Source organism: Lissotriton helveticus, chromosome 6 (genome assembly GCF_964261635.1).
Source record: "Lissotriton helveticus chromosome 6, aLisHel1.1, whole genome shotgun sequence".
In the NCBI taxonomy this organism is placed as follows: Eukaryota; Metazoa; Chordata; class Amphibia; order Caudata; family Salamandridae; genus Lissotriton; species Lissotriton helveticus.
In genome coordinates, this window is record NC_136067.1 from 1,216,708,629 (window position 1) to 1,216,726,159 (window position 17,531).

Here is a 17,531-nt window from a genome sequence, read left to right on the forward strand (position 1 = left end):
GCAGGCCACTGGCGTACTAGGTCTTCAACCATTGGTTCGAGTTCTGGAAACCAGACCTTTTCCCTCATCTTTGCTTCCATCTTGGTCACACCTTGGTGGCATCCGTGGGCCAGTTGAGTTGCTTGTTGCCTCAGAGCTTGCGGTATTACCAGCCTCAAGCTGCTCAGGAGTATTCCATCTGCTGTGGCGCTTAGCTCAATCCTTATCCTATATATCTTTCTCATCTCCTCTCTTCTGGTGCCCATGCATTTGTCTCTTGAACGTAGCTCCCCCAGGACCCTTCTTGAACCGCTTGTAGATTCCGGGTGTAAATGGTGCCTTGCTTGGCAGCTTCCTTGATTTCTTCGAGCGTCATCGCCCGCTGCTGAGATCATATTTATGTAGCTTCATTGGATCGCTTTTGATGCGCCTGAGTCCTTGGAAGAGTTCCGGGAATTGGTTAAGGATCTCGTCTACCTGATGTACTTGGACGCTCCTGGCAAAAGACACTAGGATTAGGTCTTCCGCCAGGTGACTGCTGATTAGGGTGTCTGCTTCACAATCTATAACGTGGATGATGGTTGTGACTTCCTGGTCGTTTGACTTAATAGGGACGGATATTTTGCCTCTCAGTGGCAGAGGGGTGTGGCTTCCATAGGCAAATATCTTGATCCGGGACGGAGTGATCGGCGGTTGAGGTCAGCAGTGCCGGTATTGCTGGAGGCCCATCACGTTTACAGACGCTCCTGTATCGATACTCGTTTTTACTTCCAACCCTGCCATTTTAGCCATACAGGTGGGTTGTGGTCCTCTGCAACGCTTGAGCTCTCGTGTGAACGAGATCAGGTATGTTTCCACCTCATCCTCCTCAGTAGATTAATCTTCCGGCCCTTGATACCTTCGGCTGGTCCTAGATGGTCTGTTAGGGACAGTTGTCATACAGCTCGTGATGATGGTCAGGCCCTCGGTTGTCTTGGCCTCGATTCCGTCTCCTGCATACTGCTGCAAAGTGGTTGGAGATCCCACAATTAGCGCAGGTTTTTCCTTGTGCGGGGCAATCTTTCGCTGCATGTGGTTCATGCCCACAGTACCCACACCGCGTCTTGGACACTTCGGGCCTTGTCTTCCTGAGTGTGTCACTTCGCGGTCTCATTCGGAGGGCATCAGCCCACTCCGTTTTGATGGTCTCCGGCCTTCCCTGAGGCTTTGTCAGGGCTTGGTCCATTTCATTGGCCCTAGCCGCAGATAGATCGTGGGTCCTTGCTAATATAAGTATGTCTTCCAAAGCAAGTTTTGGCTGGTGCAGGATGAGGCCTCTGAGCGTCTTTTCCCAGCATCCTTGGATTAGCTGGGCTCTTATCTCCTTTGGTTGATCATCTTCCGTGCACGTAATGGCCAGTTCGCGCAGGCGAGCGTAAAACGCATCAATCTACTCCCTTTCCTTTGGCGGGCCTGACGCAATTTAAATCATTCAAAATTGGGATTAAGTTGGGGGTCAAAATGTGCATCTAATGTTGTCACTACAGCGCCGTAGTCCGTGGCAAGGCCTGTATTCGGCAGGGGTTTAAACAGCTTGAATATTTTGTCTCCAGCATAATGAAGAAGTAAAGACCTTTTCACTGCCCCGTCGGTTTTCCTGGTGGCTACGAAATAGTTACTCAGGCGCTCTATCCAGAGTTTCCACCTCAGGGACGCTGTGGCTGGAACATCTATTTCGCTGAAGGGTGGTAATACCCCGGTAAGTGCAAGTTGGACTGGGATTCTTGGTGGTGCCTGCGCTTGTTCTTCGTCACCCATGTTTTTGTTGGTGGGTGCCTTTCTTTCTCCCTTCTGTACTTGTCCATTTTATCTGTTCAGTGGTCTGTGTCCTGACACTCTGGGCCAGATTTACAAGCCCCTTGCGCCTCATTTACGCTGCCATTGATTCACTTTTGTGACGCAGCGGCGGCGCAAATCCTGCGCCATGGTGCGGGGTACTTACAACTTGACGCATCTGGAAGATGCGTCATGTTGTAAAGCCCTGCACCACATGTAGCCGTTCCTGCGCAGGGGGGGGGCGTCCCGGCGCAGGAACGCCTCCTAAAAGTGGCTGAGTGAAATCTACAAGATTTTAGGCCCATGCTGCGTCAAAACCCTGCGCCTACCTGAAGCAGGCGTAAGGATTGACGCAGCATTAACTAGATAGGGCCCCCAGAGCATGACGCAACTCCAGCAATGCGCCACTTTTACGGCACAGATGTGTCACGCATCTGTGCCGTTTTTGCCCCATTGTGCGCCGCATTGTAAATGCGGCGCATCCAGGATGGCGGAGCTGTGGCACACAATAACTGGCGCATCCCTGCTGATTTGCAGGGATGCGCCAGTTATTGTAAATATGCCCCACTGTGCTGTTGTCTCCTCACTGTTCTTTTCCCACTTTTGTAGCGCTGTGCGTGTCGTTGTTGGTACACTGCTTGTGTGTCCCTTGTCTTTCTCTACTCGTAGCTACAGCAGTCGGCAATGCTTCCACTATTATCCTGGCCTGAAAAAATGTACCTGGCTCCTCACAACTGCCTCTGTGATTTTCGCAAATATGGGTGGTGTACTGCGATTGTCCTCTGTTAGAAGTTGTGTTGTTTCTGGTTTTTTGTTGTTGATTGTGTTGCCTTAATGATGTAAAGGAACTGTAAGTCACACTTTTAGTTCTGTCCTCATTATCTTTCCTGGCCTAGTCCTGCCTATGACCTTCCTTCAGATCACTCGTTGGTAGCACCCCTCCATCCTGGGACGTACGCGCTCTTCCTGGGCTCCCAGCAGCACTGAAACACGCTCCTCAGGCGTGTTCATGGCAGGCAGGGGCTCGTCTTATCTTTGAAGCAGCTCACACGCTCAGACATGCCAACCCCCGCAGAGGCAGTGCTTGACCTCCTGGCAGAGCGGCATCGCGCAATAACCACTCCACGCATCAGTTAGCGTAAAAGGCCATTTATTAGGACAGGCATGACATTCAGCAATAAACATAACACATTAACTTTAACAATCCCTCCAACATCCTGCCATTCACCCCATCATCCACTCACGTGCTTCACCAGCCACTCCTAATTCACACCATGACCTCTTTGCATCTCATTCACTTTCCCCCTTTCACTTTCCAACTCCTCTGTCATCTCCATCCATCGCACTCCCGTCTACCACTCCCCCCATCCTGCACCTGTAACCCCCTCCCTGAAAGGGTGATTCTGCCCGTCATGGACTCCCCACCCCTCCCGGTTCCCGCCACCCAGGGAACCCCTGGAGGGCGGTTACCTGCCCCACCAAGCGTGCACCTTTCGAACTCATACTCTCGTACACCAGATAGACTCATTCCAGAGAAGGCTAATCAGGTCGCGCAACTCCATCAGGTAAAAGGCATTCCCCATGTGAGAAAGGTGCACGCCGTCGTCCCGGAAAAGAAGTGGCTGCTCCAGCTGAAGCCCGACATGAGCCAGCACGTTGATCCCCTTATCTGCACAAAAGAGTCTCATCGCCCTGTTCAGTTTCCTGCGTGCCCGTTCGTCTGCCGCAGGCTTAAGCGCACCCCTCCAAATCCTTCGTGGAACAAACTCAGTCCACACAATACAGGCGCCAGCCAGATTGGTTTCATCGCTTCCAAATCCCTCTGCATCAAGTGCAAAAGTGACACCCCCGACTGCTTCACTAAGTCATTCTCTCCCAAGTGGATGATGAGCATGTCCGGGCAGCCCAGCTGCGCCACTTTCTTTGTGAGCCATGGTAGCAATTCTCCCCAACGCATTCCGCTCTTACCCCACCATTGCACTTCGTGATGGCTGCTTCTCAGGCCCAGGTTACGGCCGTACACCCGCATGGCAGCGTACTTCTCCCCCTAGTGCACAAAAGAGTGCCCAACGACCCAGGTGACCGTCTTGGCCCCCGGCCCACGAACACAACCTACGAAGAGAAAGAGATTAGTACCTCAGCAGAACAAGAGAAGCAACAACCAAACAGTGCAGCCGGCCAAGCAGCACGCCCCACCCCTTCATTTACGCACATAGCGCTCGCAGCATCGCGACCGTCATCGACCAATCCTCCGGATCTCCTCCCACGACCAACCCAAACCCGCCGCAGCAGTGGCCGCCCCAATCCGGAACGAGTGCGTGCCAAAACGCGCCGGGTCCCTGCCCAACTTCCGCAAAGCCATCCGCAGAACCTCCAACAACTGAGAGGACGTCAAGCGCTTTCGCGACGCATGCACAAAAATCTCCCCTTCCAAGCTCTGCACTCGACCACAAAACCTCAACCACTCACGCACCGGGCACACACCCTCACACCCACTCTCCAACAACCACACCCATTTGCCCCGACCCAACTGGTCTGTCTTGGAACCTCCCAACCATATACCCAAACGAACCCCATCCACACGCACATCCCCAAACACTCGACCCGGTGCCCCACATGTCCCCAGCAACTCCGACACCCGAAATGCACCAAAAAACATCCAAATCATGCATAAGCGAAAGAGCGCCACCTCTTCCCCGTCATAACAACAGAAATGCAACTCCCTTAAAACCTGCACCAACAAATCAAACGTGACCGCCTCCCGCGGCAGTTCCCCCCCACCCATTTCTGCCCTCACCCGACCCCAACCTTTTAACATTCGGCTCAGCATTCGGCTCCCTAGCCGGATCAAAACCCAAATATACCATGCTGTAGAAAGATGCCCCTGCCAACTTGCCAGCAATCGTCGTTTGCGACAGCCCTTTATCCATGCAATCCAACACAAATCGCACCACCCCACGCTCACACTCTTCCTTGGATAACCGTCCCACTCCCATCTCTCCCCCTACCAAGGACCCAAACTACGCCCACGCCAACCTGTACGCCCGCCTAGTGGACTCCGCTATCGACCTCTCAACCAACCCAACCACTCTCACTCCCCCCCGGCCCAGATACCCTCCGGCACCTTGGTCTTGCAAGCTTCCGCTCCCGGCGCCAGCTCCCTGAAGCGCTGCCACTGCGAACGAGATAACGCATCCACAATTTCGTTACTCACGCCTGGCACATGTTGCGCGCGGAACAGCACATTGTAACGCAGACACAGCAGCATGAAACTTCGCAGCAAGCGCAGCACCCGCAGGTCCCTCGCCCTTTGGTTGTTCACCAAGTCCACTACAGTCATATTGTCTACATGAAACAACACCGACCTGTTCCTGAACTCCGGGCCCCACACCAGTAAAGCAACCAACAAGGGGAAAAACTCCAAAAACGCAATGCTCCTGTCGTGCCGCAGCCAATGAGCCGGCCACTGCTCTGCACACCAGCGGCCGTCCCAGAAAATTCCGAAACCGGCAGCACCCGCCGCGTCAGAGTAGAGCTGAATCTGCCACACCATCCGGTCACGCGCAAAATCCAAGGACACACCATTGAAGTCCTCCAGGAAAACCAGCCACACTCGCAAGTCCGACCGGACCCCCAGCGTGATCCTGATCCTGTGATGCGGGAGGGCTGCCCCCGACATGGCCATGCCGAGCCGCCTGCAAAACGTCCTTCCGGCCCCCACCACCCTGCACGCAAAGGTCAACAACCCCAACAGGCGCTGCACGGACCTCAACTCCAGCTTCCGAACCTCAATCGCACTTCTCAAAGCTTCCTGCATCTCCGCCACCTTCCGTACCGGTAGCCGCGCCTGCCAAACCACCGAATCCAACTCAATCCCGAGAAAAGTCAGGCAACAACTAGGCCCTTCAGTCTTCTCCGGTGCCAACGGCACCCCAAAATCCTGTGCCAACAACTGAAACTGCCGCAAAGCCTCGCCGCAAGCGCCAGAGTGACCCGCGCCCACAAACAGAAAGTCATCCAAATAATGAGACACCAGCCGGTGTCCACTGCGGTCCACAAAGGCCCACTGCAAAAAGGAGCTGAAAGTCTCGAAGAGCGCGCAGGAAATCGCACAACCCATCGGTAGAACCATGTCCACGAAGATGGACCCGTCAAACTGCATGCCCAACAGTGAAAAATCCGCGGATGAATGGGGAGGAGGCGAAAGGCCGACTTGATGTCACATTTGGCCAACTCCGCCCCCTTCCCACAGGACCTCACCAAGCCTATGGCATCATCCACCGACGCATACAGTACTTTTGAGTCCTCCTCAGCAATGAAATCATTCACCGACCCTCCTTCCGGCCAAGACAAGTGATGGATCAATCGAAACTCTCTAGGTTCTTTCTTGGGCACCACCCCAAGAGGTGATACAATGAGATCCGACATTGGCCAGTCTGCAAAAGGACCCGCAATCCTGCCCTCCGAAACCTCCTTCTCCAATTTACGCGCCACTACCTCCGGCAACTCCTTGGCGGACTGCAAGTTCTCAGCCCAACGTCTCTCCCTCGGCCCCTGATAACCAATTCGAAAACCTTCCAGGAACCCTCAGTATAATCGCAACGCCGCTTCCTTATCAGGGTACCGTGAGAGCCATGGACACATGGCCTCCAACCTAACCGGAGTATGGGCCCTTCGGCCCAGGCTGCCCCCTACCCTTGGCAAGCTTCCACTGCTCTGACGGCGAAGCCAACGTGAGGCACTGTGTGACTGCATGCCGCCCCCCGCACTTCGAACACTCATGCTTGAACTTACAAGAGGGGCGGTTGCAGAAGCCCTTATTGAAACCCCAACAGGCTCCCGAAGACACTGGCTTGTACTGTTGACCCGCAGCCCCGGACCACACCGCCTGGTTTCCCAAACTACCTGCGCCTCCTTGGCTACCCGCCCCAAACTGGGCGGGGCGCGACTGAAAAGACCGATAAGTCACCGGAAGACCGCTAGCCGTATGAGTGGAAGCCGCCGCCTGCGTCGAAGACATCCATTGAATCCAAAGCTCTTGGTCCACCTCCCCCCATGGCTTGTCCGGATTGACGCTGATCCTGGCCCTAAACTCCTCGTCGTAGCTCAGCCAAGCAAAACCCCCGAAATGCAGCTGCGCCTTCCTAATCACGTCCATATACTTGAACAGAGCAATCGCCCGATCACCGTGCTTCTCACAATATATACTCGCGTAAATCAAGAAAGCCGACGTCCAATTCTCCATCGTAACCGGCACCCTCGGCCGCCTGGTCAACTCCCATTCCTCCTAATTAGACCCTTCCTTCGCCTGAATCTCTCTATGTAGCAGTTTAAGCACATCCACATATTCGTGCCTCCAAATCTTCCCTCTCGTTTTCTCGGACAGATGCGAACCCAGGGGCACGGCCAAACCCATATATGGCAATTTCTTGGGGAGCTTCCCACTCCATCATCTTTACCCCCAAATCCTCCACCTTGTCGGTTTGCGCACTGGCCGTCGTGACCTGATTCCCCCCAGCAGCCGCCACCGGCCCCGCCCCAACATGGGCCCCCGTCCGCACAGACCCATCCCCCACCCTCACCGACCGGCAGGGCTTCTTCCTCCCTCCTTTCCCCCCTTCAGTCCAAGTGTCCCACCAAGAGCCCTCACCTGACAAGGTTGCAGGAGCGTCCATCTCCCGTCGCCGTGCGTCCGCCGGCTTCATGGTCCCCTTGGTGGCCCGACTGGCGCCATCTCGTGCCTCATGGGAAACACCGACCTTGGCGGATGCCACCTTGGCCCTATCCACACACTCCGACTCGCGCAACTCACCCTCTTCCAACTCATCCTCCTCATCCTCAAAGTCCAACCACTCATCCTGAACATCCAGCGTCACCACTTCCGTAACCACTCTCTTGGCACCCTTCCCTTTCACTCCAGGCATAAACTCGCATTCCAGCATCGTTGGTGCCCGCTCCCTCGATGGAGGGCAGGCCGCCGCGGACCCCCCTGCTTCTTTGTCCCGGAGTTTGGAGGCCATTTTGCGCCCCGCCGGCCCACCCCGGCCTCTGCCTGCTGACCCCGCCGGCTTGTCCCCCCCCCCCCCAGCCGTATGCGCTCGGGGAGGCCCCGGTGCCAACAGGTCTCTGATCCGTCAAGGCAGTCCCTGAACCTTCCACCCAGACCCACTGTCCGTGCGTCCCAGGGGCCCCGCTGCCTCTACCTCCAGTTGCCCCCCTGCCACGCGCAGGCGCCAGGGCCCCATCGCCCTTGAGCGCTCCACCCGCATTCGCCTCCCTGGCCTCCTTCAAACGCTGCCACCCCCTCTCATACTCGAAAATGACGCGACACTGGTCGCGGGCCCTCTCCTCCTCGAACATGTGCTCCCACCTGTCATAAATGGACGACCGCCCAGGCATCCCCAGGCCTCCCCCCCCGGGCACGGGTGCCGCAGCACCCCCTGCCCCAGTTTGCAGCTGCGCCTTCAGCGGGCCTTTGCCCTTGGAACCCTGCTGCTTGACAACCCCTTTCCGGCCCCCCAAAAGGTCAACTGGTTGCTCCAGGAAGGTGAAATCCTCCTCCCCCCAGACTCCCCCCCAGACAGGGTGACCGCAAAATCCTCACCAGCCGCCACCTCCCACTCACCCAGGTCCTCCCCCCCACTGCCCTCACTGCTCTCATCGCTCCCCACCAGTTGGCCCACACTCCCCGACCCCCGGCACGCAGTGCCAGCGGAGTCCCGGCTGCCCCACCATTCTCACCGGAAACCACCTCCTTGGTCTCGATCTTAGCCGGGAGGCTCAGCCACCTCCCCCCTTTCTTGGGCGCATCCTGCTGTCTCTTGCCCCTAGCCTTCTTAGGCGCGCCCTCCCGAGCCCCAGCGGGCTCATCCATACAGGCTGCGACAACTGCAGCCACCCCTGCTGACGCCGACCGGGGCGTGCGGGTCATCCCCACCCATGCCTGGTCCAGGACACCGGGTTGCAGGAGGTCCGTCCTCCCCGCCCGGCCAAGAACCAGCAGTGCAGCCCTCACTGCCTCTGCATCAGGTGCTGCCATACCTCCAAAAGCGATTTCCAACCGTCCGCGAGATGCGTGAGGTTTGGCAACCTCAAATCCAGTCCGTCCGCGAGATGCGTGAGGTTTGGCAACCCCGACCCGTCCGCGAGATGCGTGGGATTCCGCACCGCCGCGCGCCGTACCGGGACACCTCGGACTAAACCCAGCAAAATCGCCTAAAATGATAGCCCACCTAACTAAACACAGCAAACCTGCCTCTAAAGTCGCTCTGGGGCACCAGAACACGACCAAAAGACCCCTAAATCACACACCACCTACAGCTCCGATCTAAAACTAACTTCTTTCCCTGAGGCACCGGGGACAGGAAGAGGAAGTCCTTCCCCTTCCTTTCCCCCTAAATAGCCTCCTAACCCCTCCCACCCCTGACCTAACCCCCTAACTACTTCCTGCCTGTCCTAACTATCGCGCGAACACCCCGGGGAAAAGACTGGTCTGCCGACCTGCTTTCCCCCGCTGAGGGGCCAGGGCAGGTGTCAGATGTTGTCGGGGCGTCTCCCCAGCGCAGCAGGACACGCAGAGCCCCACAGTGGGGCAGCACTCACCCACAGCAGCACTTCAACGATGCTCATAGCGACGGCAGTTGTTGCGCACGTTGCAGCTGAGGCAGAGAAGGGCAGCCGGCTGAAACGAGGGTCACTCCCCCCCCCTCGTCTCCAATGTGCGGACCTCTTGGGATGGCGTACTTGTGGTGAGGCCTATAACTTTTATGGGGTAATCTAAGGAATAAAGGGGACACGAACACTCATTTAGATGGTGCCAGGAGAATAACCACATGCGGCTCTCCTCTCCCCATTTATTTAACCCCGCAGGCCACGCCTGGCCCGCCGATGACGTAGGTACAATTCCGGCTAGCGATCTGAACCACCAGACCACTAACCATTACAATTCCCACCATTGCCAGCAGGTTTCCCCTACTTAATGCATTCAGTGCACGCTATAACTGACACTTCTCGCCATGCTCAAAACTCTACTAGGACAGTAGCGCAGCGAAAAAAGCTAACTCCCATGAGTAAAATATGACAAATAAGGCAATGACACATTTTCACATCCAACAAAATCCCATTGTGGTGTTTTGCAACATAATTATGTAGAGACGTTAATCCATATCAGATGCATCCTTTGACCCTAAAATGTCAGGCATCCGTTTTTTTTCTATTAAAGCTTTTATTTCACATCAATTTGCCATTAGTTTTCACTTTATGTACGTATTTAAGGAGTGTGACTTCAATTCATCACTAGATGGCAGTCTTCCATTACGACCAGGAATGCTTGAACTGCATGAGCGTTTAAAGACTGGAATTAAGCAAGTTTTCAGTTTCATTGAGAAAAGCTGTGATGGTATCTTCGGTCAGTACCTGCATAATGTGTCATTTTAGTATCACGTATTAAACAAAGGTTGCTTTCAATGGATTAGTTATGACAGAGAGACCAGCGAGTAGGTTATTCAGGGACAAAGCGGACACGAAGGGATTGCACAGGGGCAGGTGAGGCATACAAGGCTTGAACCTGTCTCAGAGTGGGGTCCAGATGTAAGTCCATCGGGCACATGCATCATTGTCAATTGCATTCGCTAACGGTGCGAATCGCAATTTTCGGCCGTTTGCGAATGCAATTGACGAAATTGGGATGTATCATGTTTTTCGCAATTTTAGAAATCGCAATCATGTTGCGATTTCTAAAATTGCCACTGCATTTAAGAAATCGCAATTTGAGATTTCTTAAATGCAATGCATGAACATTTTAAATTTGCGAATTCGCAAATAGGGAGAGGTAAATTACCATGAAGTTGACCTTCATGGTAATTTCCGAACATTTTAAAAAGTGGACAAAAGTGAATTTTTGAAAGTTTCATTTTACACACACACACATGCCCTTCGGGCATGTCTGTGTGAAAAATGCACTTAAAGTTATATTTCAGGGGTGCAGGGGGCACCCTTGAAACTGCATTCTCAATTTGCGATTCGCAAATTGCGAATCGCAAATTGAGAATGACTTCCCATTCATTGGCCCATAGGAATCAATGGGAAGGGATTCCTTAATTGCGATTCACAAATTGTGAATCGCAATTAAGGAATTTTAAGAAATCACAAAAAATATTGTGATTTCTTAATGCATAGCCTTTTGTGATTTCTTAATTGCGATTCCTTAATTTTCGCAATTAAGAAATCACAAACGGCAACATGATGCATGTGGCCGCATTTCCTTTAGAGACTCGCAATTTGCGAGTCGCAAAAGGAAATGTACTAATGTGTCTCAGACAGATTTTGCGATTCCCAATGGGGTCGCAAAGGACTTGCCTCATTCATTTTCATGAGTCAGTCGCTTTTTGCGACCCGTTGTGAATGGACGGCACTCACAGGGATGCTGGCCTGCTGGGGTCAGCAGACCACCATGTCTGTGACTGCTTTTTCAAGAGAGAAGTTTAAAAAAAAATGCAGCCCGTTTTCCTTAACAGAAAATGGGATGCATTAAAAAAAATAGCAATAAAACATTTCAGATTAATTTTTTAAGAGCAGGTGATCTTAAAATACTTTTTTGCTGCCAATCACAGGCCCCCTGAGGGTCCCTTCCTGTTTGTGATTGGCTTACCACCAATTTGAAATTGTCTGTAAATGAAATTGTTTTGCGACGACTTTGCGATGGCAAAACAATCTTACATCCCCCTGTCCTTGGCAGGCCCCTTTCGAATGGAGACTCGCAAAAACCTATTTTACTAGTCGGCAACTGGCTACCGACTTGTAAAATAGGTTTGGTACATGGTACAACCCTTCTTAGCGGTTGCACATGGGGGACTGGTTAGCCAAACTAGAGCTGATCCTAGCATCGCAGTCACTATCCTTTATTTGCAGATTTAATAAAATACAAAACCTACTAGAGCCGCCCAAATCTTAAAAGGTTTGTCTACAGCACAGCTGAGCTGTGTAGCTTGTCTCTCGCAGAATACCTGAGGGCAGTCCCACATGTATTTTGTTTGTTAAACAGAGTAATTGCAGTAACATTTCTGACCCTTTCCCTCTTTGCAGTTTATTAAATGAAGGGAAGGCAAGGATGTTACATCAAAATATGTCTTTGATCCAGAGAGACATCTTGACGTTTTTGACATTTATAGGTTGATTAAATTCAAGTAGACCTAGGTCCCTATGTCCTATTCCCAGTCATGAACCAGGGATGGCCAATTTGCACACTTGTGAATAGGAATGCGTTTGGGAACACAATAAACCCCAGACCACTGCCTGACCCCCAATTCCAGAATTCCCAATAGGGAATCTGTGCCGTTGTGACAGTTTTCTTTTAAGAATCAGTTACCACCCCAGCTGTGGGCTTGTTCCTGATCCATGGTTTGCGATTGCACTTGGTCATAACCATTGATACTTTCCAAGCAAGATGGGATGCCCCTTTCACACCCCTCCTAATTGTATTTCATAATGGATTGCAAAACCCTGGCAGAAATCTCCAAATTGTATTTTGCGGTTGCCAATGTCTGAATAACCTGTTGGGCACTGTGGCACTTGAGGTCTACCAGATGAAACAGCTGGTGTATAGGGCAGGTCTTATGGTCTAGTCACAGCTCACAGGACCAAAACAAAAGACCCACACTTTGACCCTTCCAAGCTGCCCCATCTGGCAGTGCCAGAATGCCCCACTGCCTGTCCAATACCAGCAGTCACTGACCGTCTGTTTCTCTGAATCACAGGGTTTGCACATGTACATATTGCCCTGTGACACTAATGAATAATAGGGTTCTGGGTTTTATGGTATTGTTTTCTTTTCTGTCTTTATTTATTCATTTTTTTGCGCTAATTTTATCTCTATTTATTCATATTTATTTTGGGTTTTGTGAAAAAACACTAAGCTGAATCTTGTATATTTCCACATGTATTTAACTGATAAATGCTTGAATGCTTGGGAGGTTTCAATGACATGAAAACCCACAGATGATAAATCAATGCACTTATATGAAAACATACACATTTTAGAATAAACCTCTTAATATCTACTGCTGTTTAAGCCTAAAATTCCTTTCTTTTTGCAACTCCCTTTTTTCTTTCAACTTGCACAGCTGTTCGCTTAGCAACAATGAATGACAGCATTTAGCATCACTCAGAAAACAACACAGCTTCTGTTTGTATTCTCATTTAAAGATAAATACAGAAAGGAAAATAAATGGGTTTCTATCTGTAATTATCTTTAAAAATCAGTAAAAACGGAACACAGGGAGCCTTAATTAATAATAAGCACTGTTCTTTCGTAGTAAAAAGGATTGAGAAGAAAATGGTATATTGTTGCAGTTGCATAAAGGACAACCAGGAATTTAGCATTCAAATTCTGCTTTCACCACATGGACAAATTGTGTGATTCGACACCAATAACATTGATGCACTTCATTTTAATTGAAAGTATTATCTAAGACTACCTTGAGCAAATTCAGTTCAGGATGGGTGCTAAATAAAAACCTCACTTTCAGATGGCTTAATAGATGATAATGTTGCTTCACACAGAACAAAAATGTTGGCCTTAACTACAATGTGCACATGACTAACTGACATCCCTTGGTTCACTCATGAAAGTAGTGCCAGGGCATTATAGGTGGGGAAAAGTTCAATTATAAGACTATTACTTGTAACAGATGTCAATGGAGTGATATGATCTAGTGCAGGTGTCTGCAACCAGTTGGGCACAGACACCTTTAGAGTAGCTTGCAGCCTTGAGTTAATTTTTAAGTGTGCATATGATTACATTTTCCTTTTAAAGTTAAAGAAAGGCTTTGTTTATTTTACATGATTATCATCAGGCTGCAGATAGCAGGGCCTGATAATGAGCAGTAGTCAGTCAGATTTACGACCCAGACTGGGGCACAGAAAAGAACAGAAGCACTGAGGTATTTAACTCTTAAATAAAAGTCCTTGTCAACTCAGTATTGTAGGGGAGAACACAATTATGTTTCTGAATGCTTTTGAATGGGAGAAAAATAAAATGAAGAGTACACTTAATGATTAAGTGAACTCTACATTTTAATGTTCTCCCATTTCAAAGTATTTAATTTACAAACAGCGAGCCTCTTACTCCCAATGCCCAGTAGACACTGTGCCATATTTATAACTGAAAAATACAGTTATTCTTTTTTATTTAGATGGGAGAAACTTAAAGTGAAGAAATATATTTCTATGTACCATTAACTCTTAATGATTTTCTCCACTTTCAATGAAGCCAATTACGTCTGAATGTTTTATGAACCATGTTTCCTCATTTTATTTTGCTCCCATTCAAACAAATTGCTGTATTGTTCTGTTATAAATATGACACCAAGTCTACAGGCCACTATGAGCAAGATGCCTGCTGTTTGTAAATGTGACACTTTGAAATGAGAGAAAATTAAAATTATGAGTTTCACGTAATCCATATGAACATAAAATTAATTCTCCATTTTCATTTCCTCCAAATATCAAAGTGTCACATTTACACACAGGAGGCATTTTGCTCCCAGTGGCTGGTAGACATGGTGCCATATTTATGGCTGAAAAACCCACTGTTATGCTAAGTGAGAAAAATTTCAAGTGCACAAAAATGCTTTATATTATGAACATTTAGCAGAATATTGTTCAGCCCTTTAAATTTCTCCCATAAAAAAATGGTTGTGTGTGCTGTATTATACATGTAACGGTGCAACACATGGCAAACATTATGACTTGTGCCACGACACAGCTGCTCAGTGACACATACACATATAGCCTATTCATAGGCACGCATGTTCATACATTTCCAAAGACCAAGGGTACACTGACACAAATGGCAGCCCTGTCATAGTGCACCTAGTCAAAGTATTTTGTTCAAGCCATAGTATCTAGGTCTATGGACATTAGGATTAAAGTCAATGAAACTGGGTGTGGGTGCGTCTGATTGTGGAAAAGTAAATTTTGCCATGTTATATGTGCCTACGTGTTCCCCATCCTATGTTATATGTGCATGATTAATATGCATAAGTATCCCCCTATGATCGATTAAAGACGCAATTATAGTTGTGTCCAACTCTAGTATGCCAGTTTCCAGTTCTCGTGAAAGCAACAAGTATTAGGCCCATGTTACCACGATTTACAGTGTACACCTTAATTCATTGAATTGTCCCCGTTTCTAGGCCTCAAAAGGGCCCGGACACCAGATTCAAGCTCCAGTCTCCTGAACTCACTCCGAGGAGCGATGCAGCCCCCACCTGCATCCCTGACCCTTCACCTACTTCCTTTCGCGCAGCGCGGTGCCCAGCTCTGCCTGCCAGTCTGCCAAGAGTATGTTATGCTTCTAGTTATCAGTTCAGCTCCTCGTCTTTGCATTCCTTAGCTACTGAACCGTATAAACAGCTTCAGCTATAGTCTAGTCTTTATGTCTCCATGCAAGAGAATTACTGTATTAATATTCATAGAAGATTCATAGCCCACGCATTACACGAAGAATATATGCATGCACCAGCCTTAGAGTCAAGTAGCCTCTGCCCTGATAACTTTTAGTTTCTATCAACATGTACTCCAAACACAAGATACCAGATATGCCATAGGTACATGTCGTCCTGACACCGTAGACTTTAGTCTCCTCTTCTAGTGCAGAAGTCATAGCCCCCAGTTCTCCCTGGTAACACGTCATTGCCCGTTTGCGCGCACCACTAGGTTAAAGGTCCCAGCTGCTCTCAGGTAGCCCCCTCCATGTTTCCGCCCACTCATGACATTTCTATGACGTTTCACATCACATGTCTCAGTGCACGCCCTGTACACGCCTTCTTTCCACACCCATGTCTCCATATCTTACGTTTGTCACAAGTTACGCCTACTATATGTAATGTAATGTAATGTTGTACTATATATATGCTGCACTGTCGATGAAATGGTGCAGCTGCCATCCATTCTATTTCCGTGCAGGCTATCCCGTTCCTGTCCCTTCCCTCATGCCTGATTAAAGCCTGTTAGACTCAGATACCTCGAATCCTGTCTCTTATTTATTGAGCTATCTGTTTTATTCAATGTATTGAAAAATAGTACCGGTAATTAATTATTTATTTACCACATAATGGCGCCCGAATAGGTACTTGCCCTTTCCCCACGCGCCGGCGAAGCCACGCAGGCCCCCTGACCCTCTGCAGCCGTGACGGAACCATACCGTGCACGTGCAGATATTTCTGCTTCAAGTATCCCTCAGGCCCACGGAGGAGACGGAGACTGCGGTCCAGCATCCAGACGAGGCGGTGAGGAATGTGGCGAGTCCCGACCAGAGCCCAAGCCGAGAGTACAAGGTCCGAGGTATCCGGAGGTCCACCTGTAACTGAAGTCCGAAGTTTGTAGTCCGACGTAGTAGCAGTCCAGTCCAGTCCGAGGCCTTCCGTTCTTGCTGCCCGGTGAGTACCGTTGCTGGGGTAGTATCTAGACAGGGTCAATTAATTTGTCTCTGGTCCGATGGGTTTGGGTACACAGATCCAGTCCGAAGTATTCACCTAGGTGGATACGGGTCCGACGTGTCTCTTTATGGGACCGGTATGTTCTGTACTGTTTTAGCAGTGCATCCAGTAATTCTAGTAAGTCTGTTCTCGAGAAATTCATGTGTTCTGTTTTAAATGTACCAGGTAATATTCTGTTCGAACTGTTATTAATGTTATTAATGTATTTTAATGTCGTGGTATGAGTGATTTGTTTTGCTATTCATTACTGTGTTTATCGTGTATTGTATTGTGTTTGGATTCAAGTCTAGAATGCCTCTGTTTTCCAAGTTACGTCAGATAGGAACCCGGAAAGTTTTACTCGAAGAATCAGTTCCTGTCCCGCCTAGGGACAGTCCAGGACATTTTATGTATCATAAGCATGGCTTAAGTGCCATATTGTATTTAGATTTATGGGTCGACTATACCAAGGATCTAGAAGAGAAATATAGATGGCCTGTATCAGGTACATGGGATGCCGAGTGCATCATGCGAGTAGAAGAGGCATTATGGAAAAAGAAAGCCCGACAGTCCCAGAAAGATGCCATCGAGTTATGGCGCAAAGAATCTCATAGAAGAACCGAAAAAGAAATCAGAAAAACAGAGTTAAGTAGGGAATCCTCAGAGAGAGCCCAAGAAAGGGAACTTCTAGAAGAAGGTGAACGAGTTAGAGCAGAACAGTCAGACAGACAGAGAAATGCTCTTATAAGGGGCATGTATCCTCTTCTTGCCGAGGGCTTGCCGAAGGCAACCCCGGAAGCATCCAGTAATTTTCCGCCACCATTAGTCCCGACTAGGCTACGTCATAAACCGACCGCAGCTGAAATTTTTCTTTCGTCCTATTTGGACGATACAGTCCCAGAATATGCAAATCATATTCCGCCTGTTCAACCTCAGCACCCTGTTAATAATGTAATCCCTGTTCCTCCAGCCACTGGTCCCGGGGACCAAGTTAATGTACCCCCGGCCCAGCCTACAGTAAATGCACCCGTTTTACCAGTCACGTTACCAGAACCCGCACGTCCGGTATTACCTGACGACTCTAGCCCAGGAGGGGCGGCGGGAGGCGCTCCTACCACCCCGCCTCAAACGAAACGAATGACGCTGAGAGAAGCAGCGTTACAACGTACACCGAAAGTCTCTACTTACGCAGCCCTCAAGAAATACCTTACTGATTGCGTATATGATTCAGTACCAGGTGAAGATTACATGATACTTTAT